The sequence below is a fragment of the Acanthochromis polyacanthus genome, chromosome 3 (assembly GCF_021347895.1).
Source record: "Acanthochromis polyacanthus isolate Apoly-LR-REF ecotype Palm Island chromosome 3, KAUST_Apoly_ChrSc, whole genome shotgun sequence".
Lineage (NCBI taxonomy): Eukaryota > Metazoa > Chordata > Actinopteri > Pomacentridae > Acanthochromis > Acanthochromis polyacanthus.
In genome coordinates, this window is record NC_067115.1 from 27,313,560 (window position 1) to 27,325,225 (window position 11,666).

At 39.0% G+C, this 11,666-nt stretch overlaps 1 long non-coding RNA gene across 1 annotated transcript in view; it reads left to right on the forward strand.

Moving 5' to 3' along the window:
- LOC110961038 (uncharacterized) overlaps positions 1-7,954 on the forward strand; it is a 28,017-nt gene extending 20,063 nt beyond the window's left edge. The window contains exons 4-5 of the long non-coding RNA XR_002596342.2: positions 4,196-4,313; positions 4,533-7,954. This is a non-coding gene — a long non-coding RNA (uncharacterized LOC110961038). The remainder of the gene's footprint in view (positions 1-4,195; positions 4,314-4,532) is intronic.
- Positions 7,955-11,666: the final 3,712 nt, after the last annotated feature.

Here is an 11,666-nt window from a genome sequence, read left to right on the forward strand (position 1 = left end):
GGCCCCGAGGAGCGGCCGTCATCCTGCCGGACAAAAGGCCGAACGCACCATGCTCGCCCCTCATGAGTCCAGCCAAGCGCACAGGGAGCATATTAGGACCTCTGGGTTTTATTTACCCTTTCTTTTTGGCCCTGCAAAGAGTCGACCGGGGCGTCAAGTTTGTCAGGTGCCTCAGCTGTGGCCATCTGACCACATCACACACACACGGCCTTTCACATTCCCAAAGAGCCTCATGTTGCATTCTCCCGATTCACGTTGTCGGTTTCCATATTCTCCACACGCCACTGAAGCGTTATGTTTGAGAGAGATTTCTGTCAGGAATGACGCAGCCCTGGTTACAACTTAAAGGATTTCTTAAAGAAAAACCTTCACACGTGAATGCAGTCTCACAAGCACGAGTGCGATTGAAGCTGAAAGGACGGATCCCCTCATTCAGTCCCAAGATGGGAATTCCAGCGATGCTTTAGATCTCGAGCTCCGCTTTCAGAACAGAACTAGAGACACTACCATGCAGTAAAAAGTGGGAGCAGTTTACAACTCAAGAGTTTGGATGTATTTTACTGAAATTATGCTTGAACAGAGTGTCTGAGTCATTCCAGAATTGGAGGACATTTGGGCTTAAAAATGTTTAAAAAATCAACCTTCTCTTTTACAGTTTTCTGCTACATATTCATCAGTAATAGGTAATAAACTATCGGCTCAGCTTACACATCAGTGGTACCATTTTTATTCCATGTTTTATTTGTTGTTTGCTAACCCTACTCTAATCACAGTAACAGGCTTGCTAATCCATGCTAATGTTAGCTTTTTCTCAGCAGTAGAAGCTAGATATCTAGCTAGCTGTTACTGCTGACCAAGAGGACAAACTGACTGATGGAAAACAGTCAAGAAAAAATCGAAATAATTTGTATTTTCCTGATGATACACGGTAGAGTGAGACATTCAATCAAGACAGATAATGTTTTCAAAATATGAAAAATAGAAGAGAGGACATAGCTTTGTGCTAGCCATTCTTTTGGAAAACTGTTTGATGATGTTAATTCCGGGGTTTCATGTGATTCACTGTTTTCTTCTTCTTCTACCAGCTGAAAAGCTTTTGCTAACAGGGTTGTTATGGGACACACGTTCCATGCATAATAATTATTATAAAAAATATTATGCTAATTAAGAAAAATGTCCCCGCAATTCCAATACACATAAATTAAAAAATAATTCCAAAAAAAGAGACTTAAGTTTCGTTTTAACTGTTTTATTTGAAATTCAATTTGGTCATGAGGGTGGTGTGACAAGAGAAAATGGCATTTTATGGGGAACTCCAAGCTTATTTGGTATTTAAAAAATATTTTTAAGCATTGTTTTCTCCTAGTTTTTTTTAGATTTGGTCTCAGGACAAGTAAAGTTACACAACTACTACATGTTTTAGTATTTTGTACATGGATTATTTGTAATTTGATGAGTGGGATGCAAAATATCCTCCATTTCTGGAATGACCCACGAGCTGATCCTATGACCGGCTGTTATAAAATGTAAAAGACTGGTTCACCAAATCTCATTTACTTGAAGTGGTATTAGACCCTTTTTGATAGTGTTAGTTTAATCTGCACATCTTGAGGAAGTAAAATCAGTGCTGCTTTTACTTTACCTGAGTAAGAGTTAAAACACTGTAAGGCGATAATTCTGTATTGCAAGTTGGAGTCCTGCAACTTCTACCAACGAAAGTTTCTGTCAGTATTGTGCAAACCATGCAGAGTGTCTGCACAATTTTGAGGGACTACAGAGAAAAAAAAACGTACCTCAAATTTAAGGAAACACATAACTACAAATAACTGCATCTCTTTATTTTAAATGTAAATGTGACCTTTTTGCATCCACTTAGAATCATTTTAGACACTGACAAAATCCATCAAACTCATCTATTTTTGTATCATTTGTATCATTGTTTGTATGATATTTTGGTCCACACAAGAATGATTCCATGTTTGAAACATGTTTATTTTCCACTTGATAACAGATTTTGAACATTTTGATGATTGAAAAAGAAGAATATTACACAAAACAGCAATAGAAGAACATCAACATCCATTTTCTTGATATATACTATTTTCCTCCAAGTTTGTGCCTGCATCACCTCTTGTATGATATTATCAGTGATAAAGAGCTTGGCGTTGTAATAGAAATGTTACGTCTTCTTTAAAAGTATGAAAGGTATCTTAAAAATTGAAATGCAGTGATATCAAAAGCACGTTTTTGAGGAATAGCTGCAAAATGAAGTGATAAAAACTTTTCTTTACAAAGATATTGCAAGAAAACAACCTCACCTCATTTATGCATCTAAGGCTTACATAGATGCATTCCAATAACAAGAATAAAATAAAATTACAGATGCTATAATAGAGACAATGTTTTTCTTTTTTCTAGGTCTGGGGTCACTTTAAGAAAAGTCATGGAATGTCAAGTTGAAAAAATATAATTTTGGTAATTTTCTCTGCTATTAAACACAGTGGCTGGGTCACTTTTGACCCTAAGACAACACAAAGATTAAACATTAGGAATTGTTTAAATAACAATGTGCCTTTAATAATTATTCATGAATTTAATCAAGAAGAAATAAGTTTCTGTTTTTGCTTTCTTTATTCTTTTTGTTTTCTTTTTGTGTTCTTTTTTTTGGGTCATCTGTGAGTGCCATGTCTGATCCTTTAAGGGAAACCAGAATTAATCATAAACAGCTACTGAAATTTCAGAAGCCTTGAATTGAAAGTTTTTATTTTATTTTCATCTGTATGTGTGAAATCACTGAGGACAAACTGGAATCAAAGTTGAGCAAAAAAATATAAAGAGTCACGGTGATGTCAATTGTTCCAAGAAAAATGTAAATCTCTCCGTCCTTAAGCACTCCCTGGTGCAGAATCAGTCAAATATCTTTATTAAGGTTTCTTTCCATTTACATATTCTTTCAAATATGAATAATTTATTGACGTTGTTTAACTTAATGCTATTAATCTTTAACAAAAAGGCCTCAAATTATAAATGATGCCACTCCATTGGACACGTCTGGTGAAATTACTCACATGGTGTTATATTTGCCTCGTCTTTAACACATAACTCCCTTCATGGACTCACACAGGAACTGGAATGTATGGCGCTCTTTGTCTAGCTACCATGCAAAATTACCTGTTTTATCTCGAGCACTTTCCGATGTCACACTGTCTGTGCTCGTGACAAAAGTGCCCCTTGTTGTGGCACACCAGATAACCAAACCCACCCTCACGAAGCACACAGCGCTCATCTAAAACGCTCTCTCTCAGCCTTTTGTCCCCCAAAAACAAAGAACTGCACTTTCTCTTGGCAAATGATGCCTTAATTGTGCAAGTTAACAAGCCTGCTCCTTTTTTCCCATGAATAACAAAGAGTTTCATCCAACTTTGTTTCTTTTTGTTTGTTGTTTTTTTTGTGTGTCTCTTTAACTCTGAGCCCCTTTTCTATCTGCTGCACGCTTATTGGGCTTATTGGGCTGTTCCCATGCTGCTCCATATTCCTCTGTTCGCCTGTGGTCGCGGTGATGGTGCTGTACACGAGAAAAACAGCACAAAACAAGACAAAGAGCAAGAAAAGCGAGGGCGTGACTAAAATGATGGTCCACAGTGGGATATTTTGTACAGTCTTCATTATGTTTCCATTTATGTCGGAGATGTCTTTGACCCTCCTTTAAAACACTGCCTCCTTTATCGCTCTATTCATTTTTGGCTCCAATATCTTAGCTTTAAACGGTGGTAGTGTTGAATAGAACATCTCCATGGATTTGCATAATCTGATGGCATTGCTGGTGAGCACACTGAGGGTTGTGCCAAGTGCAAAAAGGTGAAGCCCTCATCCCTTGGCAGGGGGCAGAGACAGTAAAATCCTCCTGCAGCCGCTCAGTTGTGAGATTTTGTGCAATTTTTCTGTCCTGCCTGAGCAACAAGCACAAAATCCACCTAGAAACTTCTATCTGTTCATTTTCTGTTGCTTTTTAGCGTCATCTGCTTGTCTCCAGACGGCGTCAGATCAAGCCTTGTCACTTTTTTTTTTTTTTACCGCTCCGTGTCAGCTCAGTGATCTGCTCTCACCAGAATCGCTCTCAGACAATCAAAAGGCATTGATAAGTGCTGTTTTTTCTCCCCAACAGACTCCATTCATGTCTGCTCTCGTCTTACAGTGCCCGTCATTCTTCAGACGTCGCCGGTGCCAAGGCAGTAGGATGGCTGCCTCTCTCCTCTCTGATGGGAAAACTGTTGCTCATGTGCTGGGTTGGCTGCCAAGTTTTGGCATTATTGGTGAGAGAGGGGAGGGAGGAGGAGGGAGGAGGTGGGGTGGGTAGTGGGGGGGGGGAGTACAGAAAGGGGGCCCTTTAAACCCTGTGAGATAGTGCTATCTGTTGTGGGAATGATCTTCATCCCTTTTCCCCCCACAGCACCCCCACTTTTCTCAGACTTACTGGTTGTCTTTCTCTCTACTCTCTTCTTCTGTCTCTCTGCCTCACCCCCCCCCCCCAGCCTCTTGTCTCTCGGTGCTGTAGATCAGACGACCGTCCTGAGGTGAGCTGGCGGAGATCCGATGCCACTGGAACACTTTGATTACCAACCAGCGCTAACTGTTGGATTTCTCACAGCTTGTGTATTTCTTTGGCTTGGCTCCCAATGCATTAACACACACACACACACACAACACACACACTCGGAGGCAACACCAGCACACTACACCAGGAGATTTGCTGTTGTCCTCTGAGAAGCTTAGCTAAGCCTGACTTTGGTGCAAAGGGTGCAAAGATCAGACGGGAGCTTTTTCCAGACACCGATAGAACAAATCAGCGTTTAGAATTCAGTTTTCCAACTTCTTCTCTCTTTTTTTGGTTTGTGGCCCCTTAAAGGAAGGAAGAGTAACACGTTTAGGGAAATACGCACTCTCTGGAAGAGGGTGAGAGGAGAAGAGTGACACCTCTCATGTGTGGACAGTAAACATGAAGCTGTATTTTTGTTTTGCCGAGCTTTAAAATTGGAAACGGGGACACAGTTAGTGTGACTCTGTTCAAAACATGCAGGTTAAATGTTCATTTTAACTGTAAAAACAAACAAAAAGACTCAGTTTCATGGGTGGTTGTGTTATATGATGAGCGGTTCCCTGTCAAAATAAAGAGAAAATTGTCCTTTGTACAGTTCACATACAAGATTAAGGTTTGATGAGTGACCTTTTAGTGCTGGTAGGTGGATTTTTATTTTTTATTTTTTGTCTTTGCAGAGAACCTTTCCCCCTGGTAAACTTTGCTAAATCCAAAAGTATGAGAAATGCAAATTAATTTTAAAAAAAAACTCCTATACTAGAAACATTTATATCTATTAATGAGTTTAAGAATATCTTAAAGAATACAGTGAAGGAGGAATATCTATGTTTTTCTTGAGAGGTGGCTGTCTTTGAATAGCTGTCAATCTGTTTTATTGTTGTTTATTTGTGCATCATGAATCTGTTTTCTATAATTTTTATTTTTGTATAGCTGCTACCTTGCTAAAGAAACTACTGATCTCAGTAGGACTTCCTGGCTAAATAAAAGTAAATAAATAAATGAATGTTAAACATCTTCTCATCTAGTTCATGGCAATAGCTCAAATAAAGATGCTCCTCCTACTGCTGTCAAACTAGATGCAGTTATCTTGAATCTCAACCTCTACTCACAATATGGATGTATTTGTTTTCTCAGACTGTTCTTGTTGAGGTGAATCTATCCTGTGTTTACTAAGACAAAAAACTGAACTTGAAAAAATGTTGTGTTCATTTTTTAGCCATTTGATTGTAGAAAAAAATATTCGCCATTATTAAGTCACTTTTTTTTCGAACACTAAAAAACAATCTTAGGAATACACATTTTTTGCAAAATTATTGTCTTGAAATTACAGAAAAATCTAGATTTCTGCACTGAATTAAAATAAACTAACTTAATATTTCAAGCTCTACTTTAAAGCAACACATTTCCAACAAAGAACGTTAAAATACTTTCTCTTTACTGTTAGATTTCACTTGTTTTAAGAGCAAAAGACTTGAAGGAGTAAAAATAGCTTGATGCACTGACCTCGTGACCCCTGACATCTAGAGGAGGCTAAAAACTTCAACTACAGAATACAATAATATTCATCCATTATCTTTACACCAGTTAGGCCTCATTAGGGTCATGGGGGGCTGCAGTCAGTCCCAGCTGACTTAGGGTGAAGATAGCAGACACGTGGACAGGTCACCAGTCTGTCACAGGGCTACATATAGAGACAAACATTCACACCTACAGACAATTTAGAATCACTAATTATCCTCCGCATGTGTTTGGACTGTGGGAGGAAGTTGGAGAACCTGGAGAAAACCCACCCACAGAGAGAACATGCAAACTCCATGCAGAAAGATCCCAGACCCAGACCAGAGCGCTAATTAGCTAACGGTGCTAAAGGGCTAATTGATGATTAGAAAACCCTTGTGCAGTTATGTTAGCACATGAATAAAAGTGGGAGTTTTCATGGAAAAAATGAAATTCTCTGGGTGACCCCAAAATTTTTGAATGTAGCACCTGTTGCCCAGCTCTCCTCAAGGTGCCCTGATGTTGTTCTAAACATGTTGGAAAAGTTGCCACAGTTTCTTCTGTCTCTTCATGTAATCCATGAATGACGACATGAAGCTGAGATCAGAACTCTGTGGGAGTCAAACCATCTGCTGCAGGACTCCTCGTTTGTCGTGTGACTGAAGATTATTGTTTGACTCTGATTGGATGCTGGAGGTTGTTGTTCCAAACTGCAGAATGGATTTGGGATCAGTCAGATGATTCCATGACGGAACCAGGTGATGAATAATAATCCAAGCATCTGAAGTGAATCAAACTCGTGCACAGCGTTGTAATGTACACAGGCACACATGTTTGTGCACATGTTATATTTGTATAGAGCAAAACACAGTGATAAACAAAAGAACAAAGCCACATACACATCAGCATTTCAGCTCGGGTCTTTGGAGGTTAATCTTGGATGAAATGGAATCATATTGCCAAAATTCTTTCCATACTTTCAGAAATTTGACTGTTTCTTTGTCAGATATTGAGCAAGCATTGAGATATTTTACTGAAGTAAATGTGGCCATAACACAAAAACACTCCATTTTAAGGAAGTACAGATATAAATCCTTAAACAGGGTTCCCACTCTTCCCTTGAAATTATTTTCCAGGACTTTTCCAGGACATTTTCAGCCGGTACAGACACAGGTTATCACGTCATACACAAATACATTGCTGTCCCCCTCGTTCTTTGGAAGTGTTCTTCACTACAGTTGTAACTTGAATTTGATGTGCTGTCTATGGCTATAATTTATCTATAAAAATAATTCTGACACCAACATTTTAGGTGCATGTCCAGGGATTTTTGGTGGAATGTTCCTTTAAGGTGGATGTGTGAGGACCTTGTAGGTGGAATACTTCCTGAAACCAACCTTTTAGGTCCACATTCAAAGATTTAAGGTGGAATATTCCTTTAAACCAACCTAAATTTCATATTTTGATCATTATCAGGTGAGAAACCTCAATCCAGACTCCTCATAATGACGTTTGAGATTTATGCTGCTGTTATTTGTTTAGTCCAGACTAAATGACAGAAATCCACAACTGTAATTTTATTTCAGAACTCGGTTATTGTCAAAACAATCCATGTGACTCTAAAAACTCAACAGCTTTACAAACTCTAAGATTAAACTCTCCGCAAGGATCCAAAATAAGTTGGACTTCTACATGAGAGCTTTAATTATTCTTCATCTACCTCCTGAAAAATCTGGCCAATAAAAAATACAAAAACTAATATTTTCAGCTGAACTAAAGACAGACTGTGATTTTTCTGCTCACATGTTGTGTTGTTGTAAACTTACTCTTTCAAATAAATAGCCTCCTAACCCTCTGGAAGCCAGTGTTTGTCCTGTTTTTGTGTCCCTCCTCGGCGACCAGCTGGGTCATAATGTTTTTGAGCAACACACCATACTGTGACGTTTTTACAAAGAAGGTTCTACTATGGAACCAGTTTGACATGTTCAGGCGTTCTGTGTGTGAAAACTCAGAGATTTCAGGTATCAGAAGGTGGTTTTCAACCTTCTCTGTTAACTTTCTGCTTCAACTTTAAACTAAATTTACTTCACTAAGCCAGCCCTCTGGACTTCCAGTAAGCTGTGTTCCTATTGGCTGTCCAGGTAGCTGCTTGGTGTTATCAGGAACACCTGAGCAGCTCAGTGTCTTCCTGCTTTATTTGGTTGAAGTCAAACATTTCCTCTGCTTCTCTTCACTGAACCAGGTTTGGCTCCGTTGCTTTAGTTTGTTTTTTAGGCGTTGGCTTGCAGCTTCCAGCAGTAACATCGTCTTTATTGCGTTTCTTGGTGAGTTTTAGGGCTTTGTACTGAATAGTTGTCTTGGTAAATGTGGTTCTTTAGCCACAGTTAGCACATGGTGCTAATGTGTGCAGTGATTAGTGGATTTGGTGCAGCTGAGCTGTGTCTTTATCTTGGTTGTAGTGAGTCTTTAGAGGTTTTTGGTCAGACACATTCTGTATTCTTGTTTGTGAACCAACGTTGGTTGTCCAGAAGGTAAGAGTTCCTGTCCTGATTCTCTGTTTAAAGAGGTTCTCTGGTAGGCTGCAGGACACTTTAGCGTTTGAGTTGTGCTAGTTTGGTTTTTGTATGGTTTCATTTGGACGACTATCTTGAGGCCCCTCCATGTGGTTTAGTGAGGTTTTCTGTAACAGTTCCACAAAGCAACCTGCAGCAGAAAAGACTTGGAGAGTTTTTAGGAAGTTGTGGAGACCAGACTTTAGAGCCGCAGGAACATTTGTTAGCAGTTTGAGAAGGTGAGCTTCAGAGTAGAAATGAGAAGGAAACCTTCTTGACCCATGTGGTGAGGTCCTGTACCAAGAGTTTGAGCAGGTTGTGAAGAGTCTGAAGTTCTTTGCTCTGAAAGCGCAAGAAGAGTCGACTCATTAAAGGAGAAAACAGGAGATATTGTTGGTTCTTCTGTTGCTCTGCAGTTTTCTTAGACTGAATATCAAGTTTATATTTTAAATGACTTGCTGTGTGAGCCCAAGAAGACTTCAATAAACTCCCTCCATCCCCTGAACACAACATATTTTATTAGCATGTTCAGTCTTTTTTTTTTTAATGCTTTTGAGTTTTAATCATAGTTCTAGCATAGCTTTTTCTCTCTGCTTGTGTAGTTTTGTCATCTGTGTGAAAGGTGCTAAACAAATAAAGTTGAATTGATAAACTGAATAATTGACTAACTCATTGTGACAACAGAAGTATTTTCATTGTTTCGTGTGTGGTCTGTATCCAAATATCGGGACGCTAGAAAGCAAATCTCGTTCCGAAATCGTGCGATAGCTCGCGCCAAAACCAGTGTTTTGGCGCGAGCTATCGCACGATTTCAGAACGAGATTTGGATACAGACCACAACAAATGGCAATCGCAAAGTAATGTGGAGGTTTTCCTTCACTTCTCATCTTTAGTATGTTGTGGGACACTCATTGAGACTATCCGAGCCGGTCAGTGTGGGGGGGGAAAAAAAGCACGTTAGGGCGGACTTTGACGTGGGGGAGCAAGTTACCTCATACTTTTTGCTAGCTGAGCTGCTAAGCTGCCTGCCTGGCTAAATACTGGAGCTATGTCGAAAATTCATTTCTCCATCACTCGCATGTATGAAATAACATATGAAGAACAGACAGACCCAGGTTGAAAAAAACCGAAGTTCCCCTTTAAGTAGATAAACAGTAGATACAAAATATGTAACTATGAAATTAAACAATTTTTTCAACAAAAATATGAAATGTGAATGACAAAATACTTTAAACACTTAAAATGCAATTAAACAAGAATAAACATTTTAAAAAACACAACATTTAATTAGATTAAACCTTTAAAAAGACAAAACATTTAATTAAAAAATTGAATGTTTAATTAGAAAATTAAATCTTAAAGACAATAAAACTTTTAATAGGAATTAAACAAAAAATACAACAAAGCATTTAAAAAGAAAATTAAACATTAAAAGGTGGTAAAACATTTAAAAAGAAAAACCTTAAAGATTTAATCTAAAAATTAAACATGAGGAAAGAAAAGGAAATTTTTCAAACAAGCCAATAAAACATTTGAAAAAACAAACATTAAAAAGACAAAACATTTCTAAATCAAGTCAGACATTAGAAAAGAATAAAAGGTGAGGAAAGAGCAAAACTAAACATTTAAGAAGAATCAAACTAAAGACAAAACATTTGAAAAGACACCAGTTAGACTTTAGAAGATCAAATTAAACAGAAGAGACAATAAAATGATCAAAAAGAGCAAAAACAGATAAAGGTCTTAAAGCGTTTTCTAGTCTGAAATGAATACATCAAGTTGTTTCTTCAAATATTTCCTCTTTCTGTGTTCTTGGTTTGATTGTGGACAGATTTACCAAGAGCTCATTTCAGAAAACTGCTTTCCAGATAAAGTCTACTAGTAGTTGAAGGCATTGATCAGACTGTTACCTTCTGATCTCCACAAACTTTACTGTTCAGTGAAGAGAATCAAAGTTTGTTGAGGATTTCTAAAGAACCCACAGGTGAAGGTCTGAGAAGAACTCAGATAGATGATCTAAATGTGAAATCAAGACTCATGGTCACAAGTTTTAAGGCTTCTGTTAACCAGAAAGTTCAAAGTAACATAGAAGTACTGAGAAACTTTTAAAACTTCAGTCCTCAGACTGTGAAAAGGTTCAAACTAACACAGAACTACTCAAGGGCGTAGGTTTGGTCTCAACATTGGTAGGGACGATATAACAGCATCAAGTCATCAGCCAATCACGCACGTTTGATTGGACCGGCACATTCAGCAAGTGAAAAGGGGTAAATGTAAGTCTGAACCTGGTCTGAACATAATGAAAATAATTCACTTAATAATGGTAGGGTCAATTCTATCCTTACAACATATGGGAAGACAATCAAAATTACCTATATAACTGAATTCATTATATAATGCAAATAAGGTTGCTTAAAAGTTGGTGGGGACAATTTGACCCTCTTGAAAAGTTGGTAGTGTTATGTCCCTACCGTCCCTATGCAAACCTATGCCCTTGGAACTACTCAGGAACTTAGAAGATATCCAGCCCGGTCTCACGGGGATTCGTGAAACTGTCACGTCAGTTTTTGTTTCGGTTTCGTGCGCACCAACACGATGTCGTCATGTTTTTCGTGCCGCTCACCACGAGCGAAACCCGCTGTGGTAATCACATCTGAAAGTGGTTTATACCGGTGGATTCATGACGATCTAAGCTGTCCATCGGCGTTTGCGGCCGCCGCCGCGGCCGCTGCTGTGTCCGGATGTCTGGCGGCCGCAATGGCGGCCGTGGCGGCGGCCGCAAACGCCGATGGACAGCTTAAATCGTCATGAAACCGCCGAATTTGCATAGGAATTTAAAGAATGTCCGGCGGCCGAAGCGGTGGACGAAGCGGCGGCCGCAGCGGCAGCCGCAAACGCCAATAGACAGCTTAGATCGTCATGAATCCGCCGGTATAAACCACTTTCAGATGTGATTACCACAGCGGGTTTCGCTCGTGGTGAGCGGCACGAAAAACATGACGACATCGTGTTGGTGCGCA